Source organism: Palaemon carinicauda, chromosome 12 (genome assembly GCF_036898095.1).
Source record: "Palaemon carinicauda isolate YSFRI2023 chromosome 12, ASM3689809v2, whole genome shotgun sequence".
NCBI lineage: Eukaryota > Metazoa > Arthropoda > Malacostraca > Decapoda > Palaemonidae > Palaemon > Palaemon carinicauda.
In genome coordinates, this window is record NC_090736.1 from 73,128,574 (window position 1) to 73,145,102 (window position 16,529).

The window sequence follows — 16,529 nt, forward strand, 5'->3', positions numbered from 1 at the left end:
TCGACATAACTCATGTCATCTTCAGCCTATCGGCAATTATCATATATACCTTTAGATAAGAAACCAATTTCAGCTATTTATGACCACGCATTTAAATCTGGTCATGCCATTTCTGAGGAAAATTTCAAAATTACAGACAGACATAGTAGCGTCAGCCAACTGAGGAATCGTGGAGTCGATATACATTTTTAAGACAAATCTCAGCTTGAATGAGGGCTTACCTGTACAGTTGCCGGTGACCCATTGTTCCGTTTGGTCTGTGGGATGCTGGTCTGGATGGGTGGTCATCGTCTCTTGCGGGTGACTAGGTATATTAGTTATTGAGTCTTTTATATAGTTATATAGTTTTATGTGTAATAAGTCTTTTATATGGTTTTGTGTTCCCTTGATTGGTTGATTTTAGAGCTAGTTGATCAGTTCATGAAAGTATATCTTCCTAACTATGTACTTAGGATGATTTTTATTAATTTTACATATGATAATTGCAGATAGGCTGAAGATGACATAAGTTTATGTCGAAAGCTCCCGAATAAAGATGATAACAGCATTGACTATTATATTCCTACTTTTATATATATATATATATATATATATAGGTATGTGCACAATTTGTATATCTATATCAATATCTGCTTTTTATTTTTTTCTTAATTAAGGATATTATTTTAGTTGTATTTTTTCCCGAAGAGCTCTGCTCCACATGGGGTTGAACTGAGACTTTTTTCGTAAATCTTTTGCATGTAAATATTTTTTGTCGAAAACATTTTATTATCATTATTATTGTTAATATTATTATTATTATTATTATTATTATTATATATATATATATAATATATATATATATACACATTTATATAAGAGAATAATATGTTAATATTAATGGAGTATTATCAATAGAATTTTCAGTAAACAGCGGGGTACTCCAAGAGAAAGTGTTGTCAACAATGTTGTTTATCCTGCTCATGGATTTTGTAATGCGTAGAACAGTCAAAGATGGTGGAGAAGGATTGGACTGGATTAGTGATAGGAATATAGCAGTCCAGAGTATGCTGATAATGCTGTCCTTGTTAGCAGAACACCTCAGGATTTGCAATGATTGCTTACCAGAATGCATGAAATATACACGAAGTTAGGCTCAAGATAAATAGAAAAATGACAGAGATGATGAGAACAGAGTATGCAATGAAGATGAAATATCATTGGAATGAGAAAGGATTAATGGGGGTAGAATCATTTAAGTATTCAGGAACTTTGATCGCTCCTACAATATTTTTAAAATTAGTGTTTAGTGAAAGATTGAAAAAAGAAAATCAGACAATGGCTAGGTTAATTAGAATTTGGAAATCAAATTGCTTGAAATTACATATGAAAATCAGACTATGGATGAGTTTAGTGTGATTGGTGTTACTCTATGGACGTGATTGATGGTATGACAATGAAACAATCTCCAATAGATTTAGAAGATGTGGGAACAGAACCCTTAGAGGGATATTGGGAGTTAAATGGCAGGACAGGATTAGAAATGAAACTATAAGAGAGATTACTCGAGTGCCATATGTGGATGAAATCATGATGACGGGTAGATGGAGATGGTTTGGTCATGCTCTTTGCACTCCCCAAGAAAGATTAGTTCACCAGGCGTTCAATTGGGATCTACAAGGCACTAGAAGAGCTGGAAGGCTGAGGCCTACTTGGCTGAAGATTATGAGGCACGAAGTAGGAGATGATGAATGGAGAATAATTGAATTAAAAGCTCAAGATAGAGACGACTGGTGAAATCTGACCGAGGCCCTTTGCGTCGATAGGCGTAGGGAGATGATTATATATATATATATATATATATATATATATATCCAAAGGAAGATACAACTCACAGCAGCATTTCTTCTTTCATTTTATTGTACATGTAAACAAAACCTTCAACCCTACAAGCAGAAACAAATCCTCAATCAGACAATATTACCAATAACCAACATATTCGAAACACAATTAACAAACAAATTAAATTAGTTACGTTACAGTAAAAAACAATTAACGGCAAATAAACAAGATTAGTTACGTTACAGTAACAAACAACTAAAGGACAAATAACAACATACCAGTTATGTTACAGAGTATGCTCAGCGTATATGTAAGCCTACGTTGTACAGTAGCTATAGAATGAGCCTACTCAAAGTCCGGGAAATTTCAGGTCTGTCATCTATTTTACATTTTCTAAAGATAGTATATATTAAACAGTGAATGGGTAGTTCCTCCGGTTAACAGGTCCGTGAAGACAGTTCCGCTCATGCCGATCTATTTGGCTGTTCGTCCTCAATTGGTGTCTCGTTAACGGTTGTTATTGGTAACTAGTGCTGTGGAAGATAGAAGACACTTGGCGGAGAACATACAGTGCTATATATATATATATATATATATATATGTGTGTGTGTGTGTGTGTGTGTGTGTGTGTGTATAAATATATTATTACTACTTTTAGTCATTTTCATTTATTCAAATAAGCCAAAGAAAACTTTGATATCAACTTATCTCTTCCTTGGAATCAAAGAACCATAGGGACATCTTTTTATGATAGGTACTTCTGCCCGTACAAGGATTCAAAACTTAGCGTCTAATAGAAATAAAGCTAAACAGCTGACTTACTTAGATAAGCCTTAAAACTTTGTAATATCAAATTCACTCAGCAACTGGCTCACAAACCCATAAGGTATTTGTAGGTTAATTGTAAATATATCAACATAGTCATCTTCATCCGTAACTAGTCCACCATAGGAAAAAGATCTCAAACTTGTTCTTCCATCCATATCTGTTTATGGTCTTTTTATACCAGTTCTTACCAACAAATATACTTAGCTCGCCAATCCATCGTCTTCTCTTCCTTCCCCTACTTCTTTTGCAATCTCCTGGGACCCATTCTGTTATTCTTAAGGTCCATTTATTATCTGCCATTCTCAGTACATGTCTTGACCATGTCCACTTCTTTTCCTTGAATGTCCTTACAATATCCTCTACTTTAGTTTGCCCTCGTATCCCTGTTGCTCTTTGTTTGTCTTGGCGTTGTTTCCATCATTATGCTTTCCATTGCTATTTGAGTTGTAACTAGCATATGTTCTAAGGCTTTATTAAGGCTCCAGGTTTCCAATGCATGAGTTAATACTGGTGGGACCATAATCTCATTTTATTTACCAAAAGCTCTCCTTCCCATTCTTATCCTTCTATAAGTTCAGTTTCATGTCCTGGGGGAACACTGTCTGTCCTCTCTCAAGCAATCTCTACAGGTTTGTCCATAACCCTATTTTTTGTTTCTCTTCACTTTCATTGAATATAATCTTGGTATTACTGCACTCATATTCATTTAATTCCTACTTTCTCTATTCAAATCTTCTACCATCTTTGGCAAATCCTCCTGTGATTAATTACACAGAACTATGTTATATGTTTCTTATATCACTATCTTTTTTACAAATTTCATCACTACATCTCTGTTGATATTTCTATTTTCCTCCTTTAAAATAAACGTCTGTTGGCACCCTGTTCCAAGTCGTCTCTCATCAATTTGATGCATATTCTAATATATATATATATATATATATATACAATATATATATATATATATATATATATATAGTTATATATATATATATATATATATATAGTTCATATATATTAAAATAACCTTCTAAAGAACTGCAGTAAAATAGCTCTAAAGTCCGAGAAATAAGAAGGAAAATGTGAGTTTTGTGTGCCCCAAGTGAGTTAAATGAGCTTAAATATAATTTTTCACTTGAATTCTATTTAACTATTTCAACGTTAAAATATAAGACATTTGTTAACGAGCAAGGAGTAAATAATTCCAATGAAATCTTATTTTCTAGTATTTAGTGTTGTGTTAACTCGGGTCCTTTTGTTCTCTTTCTCTAGTCATTCAGCTTTCCACTAGGAGCTCTTTAATTCAAATTTATCGTTAATATGTTAACAATAATTAATTGCTTATATTCGAGTCATACGATACGTTTCCGGGGAGAGAGAGAGAGAGAGAGAGAGAGAGAGAGAGAGAGAGAGAGAGAGATAGAGAGAGAGAGTTATAGGAATATCACTATTAGAGAAATGGGCGAGCGAAATAGATTCCAGAAATTCTGCGTATTACACTACATTGTTCTCATCCTTGATATTAATTAACGTGACTGAAAAGACAAAGGAATTCCCTTCCCTTTTTTCTTTTCTTTTAGTTCTTCTTCGTCTCCTTCTTCTTCCTCTTCATGGCTTCTCAGAAGTATTTTGGCTCATCTTTAAACATCACCAAAAATTCCATGAATTTTTTTTGTGGGGTCGCTTATTATGCGCTGATTTCAAGACGGCATTGCTGGGTACTGTCTGTCCGAGCTCTGAATGAAGCAGCTATGCCAATGCTTCTCGTAATGCCAAGTTGCTTTAACGGAAAAAGACATTCTCTTCCTTCGAATGGAGAGCCGTCTAAAACATTATGATTATTATTACTATTTTAACTATTGCTATTAGCATTTAAATAACATCTAAACATTCAATGGAAAGTTATCAATCCTAATGTCTCTCTGACTGGCTGTCTGTCTGTGCTCTTTTTGCTATATTTCTCATAGTTTGAGCAGCGAATTAAAGCGATGTTAGATCTGATTAGTGAATGGACAGACATCACCATACAAATACATCTTAACAGAAAGACGAAACCCGCAATATATATATATATATATATATATATATACACACATATATATATATATATATATATATATATTTCACATAATCTACTTGAATTACAAATTTCCCAAAACCCGTCGAGACTTACAGAGGGGGCCCGCGATTAAGGCCCTCCCATGGGAAATATACTGGCCACAGCATTATAAAAGCCCTTTCAGCTGGTAATTTTTTATTTCTCTCCTGATACAACAATTGCCTCCTCCCCAAGGAACAGCTTCGAACTGTGCTGGTATCGTATTAGATTTTATTAAATGAAAAGAAAAAGGAAAATGAATTTTCCTTTCTCTTTTTTTTTTTATCTTTTAAAGGCACTCAAATTTCACGACGTTAAAACTATCTGTTCGTTCGGATTTACATCACAGCTCATGATATTATAATCACACTTCATTTCCTATTACATTATCCGTATAAAACCCTTCTTTTCGATTGGATTATTTTAGCTGATATAAACCAAACAGTTATAATAATTCATTTTTCACAGCCGGTTAATATTGTCATGATATGGCATTTAATTTTTCTTTATATACATATATTAAAAGAAGACGGAGTTAAAGAAAGGACTAAATTAAGCATTTCCGCTTCATTGACCATCTTCTGATGATGAAAAAGGAGACATCTCTAGTTGTCAGCATCCTTTGCCCTTTGTAAATGGGGCCCCTCTGATATTATTGCTTGACAGTTCCTTATTTTCTCTCTCTCTCTCTCTCTCTCTCTCTCTCTCTCTCTCTCTCTCTCTCCTGAGGTTTGGAGGATAAGGATTAGCGAATATTTCTTCTAAGAAATAAACATGTCACCAACTTAACGTCCTCAATTTTCAAACCAACATTGGAGGCCAATGAAGTGTAAACTAATATGTTACTTTTATGGTTAACATTTTCTACATCAGTCATATATATGATCTATTTCTTTATTTCTAAAAATATGGTTACCGTCCCTGCTTGCAGAGGATTCTTTTTACATCTATGAGCTGCAATGTGTTGACAAAATCCTCAGTGATTCAGCTTAAAATTTAATTCTAAAGCACTTTACACAGGGAAATGCTGAATAAATTTTGGGCTTATTTATCGGATAGTACAGAAATTTAGAAAAAATAAAATTCATATAAAATAATAAATTATCGGACTGAATCATATTACAGAAAATCTGTATTTGAAACATATTTCACTTAAATATATGGCTCCAAAATCCTCAGGCTTTTTATTGGGGAACCAGATCCCTTGATCACATTGGAATAGTTTGTGGACCCGGTGTTTGCCAAATAAAAAAAAAAAAAAAAAGTTATGAAAAATTTTGAGGGCATAAGGAAAGGGTGTAAGTAGTGTATATGAGCAAATAACTCTGGTCCGAGAAAAGTATGGAAATAAGAGCCTCTAAGGAAGATATGATGCCAGATTTAGGGAAACAGATTGAGATGGATATGTATAAGATTGGAGAAAAAGGACTTATGACTAGAAAATAGAGTTGGCAAGTGATGTGTGCATACCATATAGCTTTAATTGTGTATACTAGAGGAAACGTTGGTCTCTTGGAAATGTTAATATTGTTTATAAGATAAATAGTAAATAAATTTAACAAAATTATCACGTGACTAAACAGAGAACAAGAAGAGTGAGCAATAACATATAGTATGTATGCTATAAGAAGGGAATCAGCTGATGAGTATAAAAGAATTTGAAAAGAATTAATGTAATAGATGATGGGAAGATATGTCACAAATAGTTGAATCATGAAAGCTATCAGGATGTAGACAGGAGATTCAGAGAAGAGTAGTCTGGGGATATCAAAGTTTTGAACATAGCAAGGGAATCACCAATCAATTACCTTTTATGAAAGCAAACTGTGAATAATTTGGTCTTCTGAACTAGGAACTAGGAAATTGAAATATGAATGCGACAGTGATTATAATCATGGTATTTTATGCAACAAGTCACTAGAATTCTAAATTCAATTAAAGAGATTCAGTCCTAATGTAAGAAATGGAAAATAATTTAGGTTATTTTCGATTTAAAACAGCATATCAAAAATCAAGCTTTGCTATTGCCAACAATGACTTTGAATGTATGAATATATATAAATATATATATATATATATATATATATATATATGTATATATATACATGTATGTATATGTATATATTACACATATATTTATGTATGCATACATATATATCTATATATGTACATATATATATATATATATATATATATGTATGTATGTATGTATCTATGTATGTATGTATGTACGTATGTATGTATGTATATGAGGATATCTATGATGTTGTCCACTTACCTATCAATATAGCTCAAGATAATGTGATTAAGAATCACGAAACATCGGGATTGAAAAGGATATCAGAAAGTAACACTTACCCTGTCCACACTATGAAATTCTTATATATATATATATATATATATATGTATGTATATATATATATATATATGTATATATATATATATATATATATATGTATATATATATATATATATACATTGAGGCGATCATATAGCTTACTGTTATAAAGTGTAGGCTAAGCAGTCATTGCACACACATCCTTAGTGGTAAAAACACTTGCCTCATGTTCAGTTGGCCTGTGGATTGCGTCCATGCTAGTACCCACTAAACCCTCCAACTGTAAATAAGCACCGGCATATCTTCTGGAGTAAAGAAATGTTATGGAGATAGAAACTTTACTCATATAAAGTTCCTGAGAAATTCGTAGGCTGTACTCTTTTGTTGCCACACACTGCAAAGCGGATATGGGAGTAAGGTGATAAGGAAAAGGTGTGTGGGTTTCCCTGTCTAACCCCTTTCTCTATTACAGTTTTCTCACTATCCTTATGAAGTTCTAGGAATGTTGTACTTCCTGCATAGATATATCCAAGTTCTTTAACATGAGCTCCATCTATTCCTTATATTTGAAGGGCCTTCATTACTGCTGACGTTTTGACAGAATACTAAAACCACAAGGTAAAATAGCCTAATAAACTATCTCCAAGTGATGAATAAAAAAATAAAATATTTTAAGATCAGTAACAGTGCTGAAATAGATCAGTCATATGTACACTATAAATTGAGACGTGTCAACCTGTTACACAAAGTATTTACACCAAGTTTGAACTCCTGAGTGTCTACCGATTCAATCGCCAGATTATGATCATTCGACAATTTTGACACACTGGAATACTGCATACCTAGTACTATGTACAGGATGATACAATCTGCGAACATCTGAATACAACTAATGCTCTTAATTATGAAAAATCTTATGCAACATGCATGAGAAAGCTAACTAAACAATAATACCAGATATCAATATCCCAGTCAAGAATAAGGAATATATTATACCACACATTGTTATCCAAATATTGAGTTGAGAATTAGCAGTTAAAGAATTGACAGGAGACCATTACTAGAAAAAAGGTGGATTGGAAAAATAAGAACACTTCTTTAAGATAGACTGTTCACCAATTTTTTATAAGACTCAACAAGACAGTTTTTGTGTGCATTTGACAAAAAAAAAAAAAAAAAAAACTACCCGATTAGTTTCTCAAAAGTGAATTTGCAATAAAATAATCACACCTAGAATTTTGAATGACACTTATATACTAACTCTACGTTCGAGAGATGGAACTGATGAAAAGAGAGTTGCATCATCTGTATATGCATCAAACTTGTTTTCTAAGTCAAACCCCATTTTATGCATATAAAGTATGAAAAGTATTGGGCCAACAGCACTACCCAAAAGAACACTAGACATTACAATCCTATATTCAGCATGGTACCCATCAACAACTACTATTTGTAACTTATTGATTAATAACCTAATAATTTTGTTAGAAAAAGACTCACCCATTCCCATTTGCTTCAGTTTTAAAACAAGGAGCTCAAGATTAACACGCCCAAAGGCACAACTAAAAAAAGGGCCAAGCATACGAATTTCCTGGCCACAATCAAGGGATTTCTGTACAACATTGGAAATTGTAAGAAGAGTATCACAGGCTCCAATACCTTTGTGAAAGTAATATTGCAAATTAGGAAGCAGTTTATTACCTTCAGCATACCTGTTTTGTCAAAAGATGTTTAATATGAGTTATGGAAATTAGGCAGTAATTAGCAAGGCTAGAGCTACCATAAACACATTTACCTAATGGAGTAACATTACTAATTCTCCATCAAGTGCAAAAAGAACTTCTTGTTAACTATCAGAAAATAACAAACAATTTGGGGGCTAAGAAATAAATAGTCTTTATCTAAGAAATCGGCAGTCCTCATAAAAATACAAAGGAAAAACACCATTTGGGTCTAAACCTCCATGAGCATCTAGGTCCATAAAGAATGTTTTAATTTCCCTGGGTGGAAAAGCTAAAATATTTAATTTAGATTCAGGGAAAAAGGAATGAGGAAGATCGAGTTCATCATTACTCTGCTTAATGTCAAAGGCATCAGTTATCAGGGTTGGTTTTCCTTTGGACAGTGAATAACAGAGCCGTCTGGTTTAAGAAAAGGAGGAATTTAAATACACACCAGAGAGTGTAGATTTGAGGGTACCCCACCATTTAGGCTTCTGGGTTGTACCAGAAAGGGTTTCTTAAATGGTTAAATTGTATTTCTTTTCAGTTAAAGCATAAACTTTCTGAGAAACAGCTGAAATATGGCCTGTTGCCTTTCCAAAGATGATAAGCCTGTTTTTCAACAAACAAAAACACATCTACAATTATCACTGAACCAGGTGTTATCCTACTCGATATTGCAACCCACAAGAATAGATATGCCTATTCAAGAGTAAAACAGACTCAACCCCTATATACAATGGTGATAAATTCAAATACATAATATCCCCAAAAAAAGGCTATTCCAGTCTACTTAAGATTTTATATAAGCTGAGAGTATAAATTCAGTCTTAATTACTAACGAAACTGGAGAACCAACCTTGCTGGCTATAACACAAGAGGAGTCAGAGTGTATACCAGCTCCAGGCTACTATCAGACTTGGTGAGGAGATTTAGTCACCGCCTTATCCAGAGGCAAAGTTCAAAATTCTTAAACCCTGGGGACCAGTAGGAGAGACATTATTTAACCACTCCCTATGGTGAGCATTGAAATAGACAGCAAGCATCAAAGATGCGTTTCTATCGTATTGTAAGTTAGCTATAGTGGTAAGAATACAATCGAAGATAGAATCGTCTAAATTCAAATAGATGGAACTTAAATAAAAGTTATGTCTGCCATCGACTTTTGGGACCTAAATATCATGACAACACTACTCATATTAAAATGTCAATATGTGCCTTTATATATATATATATATATATATATATATATATATATATATATATATATATATATATATATATATATATATATATATATATATATATATATATATATATATGACACCGTGTCATGGCACCATCTATCCATTCTTTCTCAAGTAGCGTACCTAATTCGGTGTTATTCCATGTGCCTCTTGCTATTTTGGAGCTTATTTCTGCAATGATGCCTTCCCCAGCCTCATCTGACTCTGGAAAGTTGAGTATTATCTTTAATCTGTATAAATGTAAGCACTTGCTAGTTTTTATCTTCGATTAAGATCGTAATTAACGTAACAAGAGCTGTTGCCTAGCCGGATGGCGTCTTGGACGCGGTCGTTCTGTTTGCATGTGCATTTAGTTAGTCAGAACGACATTCCCAGCATTTATCGCTTTAATAAATCTAGCTATTTAGCATTTTAGCTAGGAAATAATATATTATGTCGATAGTTTCATGGATTTGGCCATTTATTTACCGAGCCCCACGAGTGCTAGGCTAGGCTTCCTAGCCTAGGCACCTACATTAACTTTCATGCATGATATAGTTTTCCTGGTGTAATATTTTATTGAAGCTTTAGGCAATATTTTATACATATAAGATATTACTGAAAAAATTTTCCTCTTCCAAGATAGTGTACTAGACAGTTTTGGTGACCGATTCTCACCGCTCCTAGGCTACTGGCCTAGGGGTTTTAGTATACTTTCATACGTGTCCCCGATTGCCCTTGTATTGTCTTTTAAGTGGAGACTGACCCCTCCTAGTCCTTTTAAGTCAATACTAATCTCCTTGGGAGATTTAAGAGCAATCCTTTTTCCCTCCGAGTTAGCCTAGGCTAACCCTAGTCAGCTTTACCTCGAATTTTATTCGGGAAAATCTAGGCTAGGGTCTTTCTGTTCCTTCCCTCAACCGCAGAGATCGGTTTTGAGTTTAGGACAGAACATCAGAGTATTCGTCTGTGATCGGTGGCCATCTGGATTGGTGAGTTGAATTCGTAAGTTAGGTTAGGCTACCGATGCAGGAGGCTAGACCTCCCTAGGCCTCACCTGAAGGCATTATATGATATAATGTCTCTTCCCTGTGGCCTAGCAGACAGTCCTGTGCCGGCAGACCCCAAGCTGAAGAACTGAATTCTTCCCTTGCTTGAGGTCTCCGACACTAGATTCTGCTCCTAACACCTGAGACAGCAGCCAAGGTGCCGCCATCTCATTCTATTAGGCTGATCCTAGACTAGGGAATTGATTTCCCTGGCCCTTTGGGGTTGTCTTTACGTTGGAACAGAATCTTTTTGGTGGGGTGAAGACTGCCGGCTAAAGCCTAACCTACAGGACCCTTACCCCTCCCCTTGCTGTCCTTTAGTGTTGGCCTAGCCTTCACACATCTTGGCCATCATTCTACAATCGACCCCAGTACAGGTAGATTGTGGGATTGGCTTGGGTTCTATGTCAGCTGCCGGCTGAGCAGCCTGTCGGCAGAGATTCCCCTACCCTATCGAGTGTTTTTCAGTCCTCTCTTGGACTGCCTTCCATAGCCCTACCGGCTGGTATCGGTTGGGTTATGGCTGGATGGAAGCCCGAATGTAATTCCCCCTTCCATATGAACCCTCATTCTGGATGGCAGTCTGCAAGGCTGAGCCTTTGCTTCCCCCCCCCCCCCTTTCCATGCTTTCTCTCTATCTTACCAAGTACCCTGGGCCCAGCTTCCGGCGACCTAGAGCCGCCAGCAGCTGGCAGGACTGCGGTTTGCCGACGGTTTGCACTGCCGCTGATTGTTATGGGTTGCCGATGGCCGATGACCCACTGACGGCTGGCACACACCGGCCGGCTGCCGGCAACTACGTATACTGCCGACAGCTGGTAGAACATTTATCTGACAACATATCATTCACCGCCGACTGCCGGTGGGACCGCCGAATGTCGCCGACCCCCCGGCTGCCGGAGGCATGCAACTGCCGGCTGTCTGCCGCCCACTACCTCTTGAAGGCAGTATACCTCAAAAAAACCCAGGAAATACCAGCATATGTCGGTAGGTAGACTACAGTATATGGCCATGGAGTCGTCAGCAACGATTGCGATATTGATTATTCTGCAATAAATAAACCACTGTGCGGTCTGTACGGTAGCCCATGCATTTCCAACCCACAAGGTGCTTCATGGGCAGCCTGTTGTGAGACCATTAGATAAAGAGAGCGATTCTCTCTTTTCATAAAAGTATCAATGATCACCTTATTCACTCCTCAATATTGAATTCTAGAAGACGGTGTTATGTTACACCTTTATATATCCTAAGGATAAAATGTCTTCTATTAATAATTCTAATTAAAATACCCGAGATTCAATACTGAGGGTATTCTGAATTAATTACTGTGAATAATACACCAAGAAAAAACACAAGAAATTTAATAATAAATTCTACAGTTTAATTTATCAATCTGTTGGGAATATCCTTGCTTCCTGGTTTGCAACAGGTAATCCCAAACCATACGCGGTAGAGGGATGGTGCTGGCCCTGCTGCCAACTCACAGTTTCAGAATAAATCAAGAGAATCTGAAATGAGGGAAATCCTAATATAAGAAGGGACTCCTAATCAAATTAACTAAATAAAAATTAATGTAAAACTTAAGAAAAATGACTCAAGTAAAATATATATATAAAGTAAACCTCTAAATGCTCAAGAGCAATGCAAATAAGTGGGCATTTCCATCCAAACATACGTAAAAACAATGAGGCAACGAAGCACGATGTTGAGAGGCTAAGCAAAACCATCTGGGATGAACAAGTAGTTACTGGGTTAACCCGGCAGACCATAAATATAAAATTATGACTTGAAAAATATGAATTACTACCTGTTAAATATAAGTAAAAGTAATATGCTAGCTCCAGAAATATTAATGTTGCCTTTAAATGAAGGTCCAAAAGACATATAATAAGCTTACTTGGTAAATATAATTACATACATGGGTACCAATCTAATATGATTCTCTGATAAATTTCATGGGGAAATTCTGTTAGGACATTATTGTTCAACAATAATTACTGAAATTGAAATCGCAAATGACAAGCACCAAACGAAATTTGCAACGAACCTTCAAATTTTCAGCTATCCTTTCCAGGTCCAATTAAGCCGAATAATCGTATTAGCAACTAGATGGTATCGGTTGGCAAGTTGTTCTTCGTGGAAATGGTGGCGGCCTAAGGAGCATTATCCGCCTCCCCACCCTCGGTACATGTTGAAAATGATGTAAAATTATTACATCACTTATGTTTTTCTTCTATTTATCATTGTTCTTATATAATGCGTTCTTAAAGGTTTAATATTTGGTTTAATTATTGTTAATTTGAATAATGTAATCATTAGTATAATTTAGTAAATTTAATTGAGTTTTTCTATGTTTACTTCGAGCTTATAAAGGGAATATGTAATTATATTTTCGTTGTGACGGTAAACACCTTTTAAGTCTCGAAGGTATAACAACTGTTAACGAGCAGTTACTACTGTTTATTTCTTTTGTTTTCCGAGGAAAGGAAACGCTGAGCAGCTGAGACAGTCGTAGTGAAGTCCGTTTGGAAAATTCGTACCAGTCAGTTAGTTGGTTTGGTTGGTGGAATCAACATAGAGCCGGTTGCTTTTCTTTCAAGCTCGACGGTTATATTAATAATGGACGGCTAATTACAACGAACTGTGCCCAAATCACCGCTCCTGCTCAAGTCTTGCCAGCAACGAAGACATGTCTCTTACCATCTTAGACACAGGATATACTTCATTTATTGCCGAACTTCCGAGGTGCCGATAAGGCTTTAAGGTACGTCACAACGAAATGATGGGTGTCTATTTCTAAAGTGATCCTAGCCTTCTTATCATTTCACCAATGGAAATGATGGCACACTTATTTGCAAACTTGCTTAATAGTCCTGAATTTAATCGTTATATTTACTGATTCATATTAACATATCTTATTAAACTAAATACATACCTATTGAAGCATAAAAACTACATAATAATTTTTAAGTAATTTGTTTTATCTTCGGATACTATTCGTTTATTTTAACATCTCGAAAATCTAATTTTTTAGGATCAGCTTCATGGAAGTAATGTTCCTATATATAAATATAAGTTTTTGAAGGATCCTTTAACTCTAATTCTTTATTTTATTTTTCGAGATGTGTTTATGCTAATTTAGGTTTTTGCAGTTGTTACCCCCTTGTCGTTACTATTTAAGTTTATTATTATTAGGGGGTAATAGAATGTTTGTTTGTTTTTCTTCAGGGCTCTCTTGAAGTTGCGGGAAATTGGGAAGGACCGAAACTTTCACCCCCTTGTCGTTACCCTTTGACACAAGGTCGGTCCTCCTAAGGATACTCTCAAACGATTTTTATAGTTACCCAAACCGAACATCCTTTCAAGAAATTTAGAAATATTTAACCTAAATTTAAAAAAAAAAATATTCTGAAAACTTTAATTAAATTTAAGAGTTTTATTTTGTTTGAGTTTTATTACTAAAATTTCCTGTATAGATAACTTTTTTCAAGATGGCGACCGTGACAGGATTGCAAAAAAGGAGTTTGGTTTGGTTGCTTGGTTTGGATGAGAGTAGGAGTGGTTTTTGGGCTTGTTCTCTATTTGAAATTTTCTTATTCTATTTTGTACTGTTCATTTTTGTCGTCAACATTTTATTGGATGACATTGACTGATCTGTGGTTGTTATGAAATTGGCAGTCTTTGGACATTCATATGTTTCTGATCTCGAAAGGAGATTTGAGGGATCAGAAATAAAAATTGATAATGTGAAATTTGAAGTGTAATTTTTTGGTTGGAGAGGTGCCACATTTCCCATCTTTCTTAACAATACTAGTCTTTTAGATCCTTTGGTATCTTATAATCCTGACTATTTAATTGTATATCTGGGAGGTAATGGCTTAAAAGCTGACATAGACTTATCCTTAGTTAAAGAAAATTGCAGAGCATTTTATATCTTAGTTCGTGAAAAACTACCAAATACTTGCCTTATTGCCTCGCAAGTAGAGCTGAGGTTTCATGTAAACAGGAATAGGTTTGATGCCCCTCTTACAGAACACTATAAATTACTTAGACGCTATTTCAATAAGTTTGTACTAGGTTTAAAGTGTAAAGATTTTCTGTTTAGGGTGGAAAGCCAGGGGAGATTAGATAACCAGAGGTTGTATAGAGATTCGGTACATTTAAATACAGTAGGTTTAAATCATCTATTTAAATTGATGAAAGATTGAGGTTTTGTTACAGAAAAAATAAAAGTTTGTAATCATGTCTAATTTGTCTCTTTTAATCAATAGTCGGAAATATATCCGAGGACAAGTGACAAAGTATTATAACAATAAGATTTCACTCCAAACTAAAACCACCTCTGAGAAACATGTCCTCAAAGCTAAGTTTAAATCGTATCTTGATGACTTGAGGGACCATGATAGCAAAATTCAAGCCTTGATATGGCAAGAGGAAGAAAGTAGTGATAAACTTACAGTGGAATTGGCGAATTGTGAATCTTATATTGATAAACTCAATGAAATGTTAGCCTTCCTTGAAGATACTGTCTCTTTCACTTCTAGTACCTTAGATGCTGCAAGGAGTTTGCTTAAGAGTCCTACTGCTCCCCTTCCTACTTTCAGTAGCACTGAAGGGGAAAATATAAACAAATTCTTAACAGAATTTGAGGATACCACAGGCTCCTTTCAGCTTAAGGATAGGGATAGGTTGTTGTTGTTAAAGCAACAAGTTTCGGGGCGTGCTTCCGTTTTGTTGAGTTCACTTGAAGTGGATAAACAGACTTATAATGATGCCAAGGAACTTTTGTTAGCAGCTTTGGCTTCTGGTTCGCTGCAGAAATTCAATACTATTAAACAAATAGCAGAGATGAGATTAACGTACAGCACAGATCCATTTTCCTATATTAGTCAGATGAAAAACTGTATTGAATCTGTTAAGTTGCAAAAAATTGAAACTAATGACTTTTTGAATTATTTCTTTTGGCAAGGTTTGAATGATACTTTCAAAAATCAGTTGACTATCATAACAAATAAGACCAGACCTTCATTGGATGAAATGAAGGATAAATTTTTTGAGGCAGCAGAACGATATTCATTAGCTACCCAGAATTTCCATTCAAAGAATCATTCTAAAGGTTTTAATATCAAATCTTCAACAACAAATTTGGCTACTAATGTCAATTTTAGCAAGACTAACGGGCCTTCAGTTAAGTGTACTTTATGTGCTTTAGACAAGGAAAGAGACTCTTCTCATCCTATCTATAAGTGTAAGTATTATGATAGTCCAAAGGCCAAAGTTGACAAATTGAAGGAAATTGGAGGATGTTTAAAGTGCGCTAAAGCCAATCATTCCACCGAATCTTGTAATTTTGTTTTTCGAAAGAAATGTTTTCATTGTGGAAAATGGCATTTTACCTATCTGTGTATAAATGGAAATGAAGAAAGGAGTTTACTGGGTGCCACCAAT